Source organism: Cephus cinctus, unplaced genomic scaffold (assembly GCF_000341935.2).
Source record: "Cephus cinctus unplaced genomic scaffold, Ccin1 Ccin1_scaffold0782, whole genome shotgun sequence".
Classification (NCBI taxonomy): domain Eukaryota; kingdom Metazoa; phylum Arthropoda; class Insecta; order Hymenoptera; family Cephidae; genus Cephus; species Cephus cinctus.
The window spans coordinates 68,844-75,151 of NW_014333384.1; positions in this window are offsets into that span (position 1 = coordinate 68,844).

Here is a 6,308-nt window from a genome sequence, read left to right on the forward strand (position 1 = left end):
CATGTAGTGACTTATGTACTTGGCCTCAATAATATGATATCAATACTTTTTGTTAGAGGAATTCACAGCAATCCTGTACTTGGCGTAGTTTTTTACACGTAAGTGTTTTTTGGGGGATAAACATTTACAGGACTCATACGCAGGCCCGATTTATTAGCAATAATACAAAATAATAAAATGAATATAAATAAACACCAATAGGAGTGGAATAGAACAACGGTTCCGCAAAAAATACAAATTAATTAATTGAATTAATTGAATTAATCGAACAGTAATAATGAATATTAATTAAACGAAACCATAGAATGAAATTCAAAATAACTCGACGGATCGGAATCTTATAATGCAATTGTATGGAGATGATTTTCAGTCATTCGGACGGTTCCGGACGCAGAACACACCTTGCGTCGGGCATACCAATTTTAGATCAGCTAACAAATAACCTATTTCCTGACTTATCCGTTTTACAATATTTATAATTCCTTGGCTTAGTAACCCGAAGCGGCCTTGACCTATTGTCAACACTCTTAAGTCCGTGTTCAGAACTCGCTCTTAAAATCACTAAGAAAAGTCACTAAGAAAAATTACTAAAAAAAAATTGAAGAGCACGCTATTAGCACTAATATGCAAATAAATACACAATCGCCTAGCTGCGTTCCAGGAGTATACGAATCTAACGCGTGGGAAACCTCTATCTACGCGGCCTCTACATCATTTGAATCGTGACTGAAAAGATTGCGCGCAGCGCGAACTGAATATGACGTTGTATGCAATCTGATTTGACATGCTTAACAAATAAATTCTAAATACAACTGTTTGGTACGAAATAACCGACCCTCCAAATCACGACCGTGTTAGTAGCAATCGGATCGGATTGGTCGTGCAAACGTAAGACTACAATCTCGAATAGTCATCGAGCAGCTAAATCTATGGTCCGGTATATTTCGGCCAATTATAAACTCGATATTATATGACTCAGTAGCGTAACTCACCCTTCATTGCACTATCCAACTCCCTCTCCCTCGTCCCAAGTGATTGTTTACAAACAGAGGTGATTTGGGTTTTCATCATCCAACGTTCTCTGTTCCACTTGCAAAAAAAAAGTATCCTTCTCACGGACGGTCTTCTGCTGCGCCAGCTTATTGGCGCTAAGTTTCGCGATGAGGCTGTCTACTTCAAACATATACTGCCTTCTGATTTAGCTTATGTCTTAAAGGATAAAGATTCTCGTGCCATGGGTCCTGGTAAACTGCCGATGATCTATGTCACTCCTAGCCTGAATTTTATTTCTCCTTTTTTTGCTCGAACTCTACAACAGATTATTGATGTATGTGAAATTTACCGAGACGTGGACGCAATCTTACATCTGCCCAATTCCTAAAAGCCGTGGACCTCATACTGCGCTTTTTGACTTGCATCCAATAGCTCTACTCTGTAGTTTCTCTAAGCCGCTTAAGAGAATTGTCCACTTGCAGATGGCAGAATACTTATTGTTAGATAAGCACGGTGGTTTTGATCTACGTCAATCTGCAAACCGTACTGGCACCGGGAATGAAACTGCCCTTACTAGTCATCGATTACATTCGGTTGCTGTAGGTTCGGTTGCTGTATGCTTACTTATACTGGTCCTTTTCGACCAGAGCAAGGCATCCGACTCAGTCTGCGACTGAAGGCTGCTTGAGGTCATGCGTGATGCGGGTTTTTCCTTGTCTGTGCAAAAATGGTTTGCGTCATATTTTGCTGGTAGTTCGCAAGCGGTCATTGGTCACGATGGGAATGTTTCCTCCTTCTTTCCTGTGACTTCATGTGTAACACAACGTTCGGTTCTGCGTCCCATTTTATTTGCCTTATACAGGGTGTCCCAGAATAACTTTTACACCCGAAAGTGGATGATAGCTAGGGGTCCCCCAAGTACCCTCCTGCAAACCGTTTACCAAAATTCGCAACAGTTTTTAAATGGGAAGCGTTTAAAATGCACCAATCAGAACGAAGGATTTCCGCGGGTCATAGCTGCGTGGTGGGAGGTACAATCGTGTAAGGCAAACGTTAACTGCTTCAAACGGATCGCGCTGTGTGCACTGCGGGACATTAATGCCGTCCTTGGGTGGAACTAGTAGGAAGTGTGAATGGGGTGGCCGGCAGTGATGACTGGTGGCGAGCAAGCCAGGCCGACGCGTAGAGGCGGTAGATTATTCTCCTCGCTCGGGACGCCAATTCTGTCACGAGTCCAGGCGTCACGTATAAGAGTGTTTCACATAATTTCAACATGAGTCCGCATAAGCCTCTCTCACTCGTGGTTAGTGGTCTTAGAAATAGCCTGCACTGCGTATAAAAGCGTCTCACTTGCGTCTAACGTGAGTCGCCCATAAGATCCTCTTACTCCGAACATTAAGCTGTCTTATTATAATTCGCGGTCACCTTAAAATTGTTCTATGCACACTTTTATGAAATGTTACATACAGTATTTTGAAAAATAGTCTCGTTCTTAGCAGAGACATTGGCAAGTTAACATCGAAATGGCACCGAATATTTGTGTCGAGCAACGCGGGCGCATCGTAGGTTTGTAGCAAGGTGGGACACCCTTTGATGATATCGCGAAGATCTTCAGATGCAGTGTAAAAACTGTACGCCGGTGGATCAACGCGTATCAAGTAGGGGAGGGGGGGGGGAATCATGCCCTCCACGACCACAGTGCACAGAATCGGCGGCCGCGAGTTACAAAAAGCAAACAAGACCGCCTTAAGATCAATGCAATTGTTCGCGATTCATTCATAGCCGTCACGCAAGTCATCACATATGGATTCTGCAGAATATATTCGCGTACTAGACGAAGTAATGCTTCCATCAGTTCGCGCGGTGTATACGACAGAAAACATGCCTATAATTGAGACGATTTCGCTGTCGATACTTTTCGTGAAACACGAAATCGGTTTTCAAATCATTCAGAAATCCAAGTGGTGCAATGGCCCGCTAAATCTCCCGATCTAAACATCATTGAGAATGTTTGGGTCGAGATGAATGTTGGCCCGGAGATGGCAACCCGAGAGGGAAAGATCGAAATCAGCCATAATTGCGTATGCTCAAAGAATCTGGGAAAAGCTGCGGCATAACTCGAACTATTTGAAGCATTTAATCGATTCGGTCCCGAATCGATTGAATCAGGTAATCGAGCGCGATGGTTTCTGGACGGAATATTGATGTCTGTATTCGCGAAGTTCCTCCTCCATTTTGATGACATTATTTTTCCTCACCTAAACACCTGGTCGAAAGAACTATACACTTTTTCTACTCTTTTTTTTTTACTATGTCCCACCCGCACGCGCTGCACAACTGCTGGCAGCGGCTGATAGGATCTTATGCGCGACTCGCGCTAGTCGCAAGTGAAACGCTCTTATACGCAGTGCAGGCTATCTCTGGGACTCCACTAACCGCGAGTGAGAGGGGCTTATGCGTACTTATGTTGAAATTCTGTGAGACACTCTTATACGGGACGCCTGGAATCGTGACAGAATTGGCGTCCCGAGCGAGGGGAATAGGCTACACATCCTCTACATATCGGTCTGGCTTACTCGCCATCAGTCGCCACTACTGGCAGCCCCACTCACGCTTCCTACTAGCTCCACCCAAGGACGGCATTAATATCCCGCAGTATACCTTCATCCACAGCTAATTGGTGCATTTTAAACGCTTCCCATTTAAAAACTATTGCGAATTTTGACAAACGGTTTGCGGGAGGCTACTCGGGGGACCCCCAGCCTTCACTTATTTTCAGTTGTAAAAGTAATTCTGGGACACTCTGTATGTGAAGAACCTTCCTTGTGTTATCGCCAACTGCTCGCATATGATATATGCTGATGATCTGCATATCTATCTGCACTGCAAACCATGTGACTTAGTGAATGCAATTGAGCGGGTGCAGATGGATGCAAATGCCATCCATGAATGGGCTATGAATAAGTGTCTCACATTTAACTCATCCAAAAACAATGTTTGATTGTCGGCTCTTCGAGATATATAAATTCATTTGATCTAAACCACTTGCCTGTGCTTCGCATTGGTCATGATGCCGTTCCGTATGTGACATCAGCTCGTGATCTTGGACTGACCATAGACAATACACTATCATGGAATGAACACACTCTTAATGTCTGCAGGTACATAGACAGAACGCTTTATGTTCTAAAGCGTAACCGTGCTCTCCTCTCTGCTGACCTGAGGAAATTATTAATAACTTCACTAATCTTTCCATTGATAAAGTACGGATGTGTTATCTATGGTAGCAGTTCCTCCGTACTTACACAGAACATACAAGTAGCGTTGAACACTTGTTTGTGTTTTGTCACTGATGCTAGGGGATAGGAGCCCATCACGTCCCTTTCTTAATCAACTGGGCCGGCTGAAATTTAAACAGCGACATTTTCCTCTCGGGATGCTCGTCTATAAGGCACTAAAAAATAGTAGTCCGACTTACCTTAGAGAATCACTAACGTATGTCCCCACGTCTCTTACATCACGCACTGCCCGCAGAAACTTGAATGATCTTGTTGCAGACAACCATCGAACCGAATTCTATAGATACTCGTTTCACATCTGGATTGCCTTATTTTGGTACTCACTATCCACTGACCTCCAAAATACTACGTCGTGACGTACTTTTTGTGAGCGTCTTCGCACGTTTCTTCTATGTAGACAGTTGTAGAATTCACTCTGGTTCTTTGTTTTGTGTCTTATATATCGTTTTCATTATAAATTGTGCCACGATTTTTTGATTCACGGTCACAAGGCGACCCCAGCTACTGATACACATAACGTTTTCGCTTTCGGATTCCCTTCGGGTAGCCACCCTGCTCAGAAGCTATGCTCTCGGGTTGATTCGTATAGTTACGCCACTGCTCTCGAAAGATTTGATATTGTTTAGTTAAAGTCGAGCTACTCGAATCTCTCGTCGGGAGATAATCTCGACGTACCGAGTTGCTCGGCAAAGGAAAGTACTCGACGTAGACGTCTTCACGAATCGGCAGAAGCCCGGGTGAGATGGGCAAAGGGCTGTAGAGTAGGTGGAGTTATAGTTTTGATACGGTTAAGGGCAGGAAAGGAACCCCCTGTCCCGAGTAGAGGAAGTGGTGCCCAGCTGTCGCCCGAGGCCTTGGGGAAGCGGCCGTGGAGGACCTCCAAAAGTGTTACGTACCGATCCGCTAAGGAACGCTTTCGATTTGGTTTAAAGTGACGACTCGAGGGAAAAACAAAGTTATCGGCTATAAGGATCTCGACCAATCAGAATGATTAGCTCTCGAAATTGGCGATTGTCAAAGCAGTCTGTCTCGGGGCACCGACTGAGGTGTCACGAGCTGGCTCGCGATCCCGTGCTATCTGTTGATAGTTTTTGTAGCCCTGTTTCGATATGGTATAGCAAGTTTTCGTTCGTATAGTTCTCGCGTCGCTCTCGCGATAATCAGAAAATTCGATGAATTCACAGTGAGTGTTTCAGAGGTATAGCGCGGTGCACTAGTGCAGTGTCCACCTAAGTGTCTTTTGGATACAGTTCTCGGCCTTCACGGATTAGCTGCACCAGCTCCGGTCAGGACTCCTGATTTATTAATTGGTGAAGGGATTTCGATTTGATAGTTTAGATTCGTACTGTTACGTTCTCCATTCGTCGGTTCCTGTCTCTCGTATTATTTGCCTAACGCTTAATCCGAACCTAGCAGCCTGAGCGGCCGTGCATTTCCGTAACCATCCGCTCCCGTTTGTGCATCCAGCTGCGTTTGCTGATTTTACGCGACTCCAAAGATCAGCATCTATGGTTGCATTTCTCGATTTTACGCGTCTACAAAAATCTACAGGATCCGTAAAGTTATCGTCTTTTCTCATAGGTTCCGTCAGACTCTCGTTTTGGAGAAGTTGGGCCTGTTCCACCCCAACTCCCAGTTCATATCGGCTCGTCAGTTCCCGATGAAACAAGAATTGGCTCGCGGCCGCTTGGCTTGCGGATGCACGAACGACGGGTAGACAACCGAAGGTAACGTAGGTTGGTTCTCGAAGATAGTTCGTTCTCGGAGTCAAGGAAAAGAATTACGTTACAACTCTCATTTTCACCGGGAATAACTACACACTGTATAATTGAAGTATGGGTATCGCTTACGATAGTGGGCTCCAGGGACTTCGAAGATTGATCACCTACGTATATAAAATCAAAAAAAAATTATCAATAATTTGACATTATAAATACGTTATCAAATGAGATAAGCTGAACAGTGTAATCCGTTCGCACATATATGTCATCATTTGTAATGATTCGTTTTTTGAAA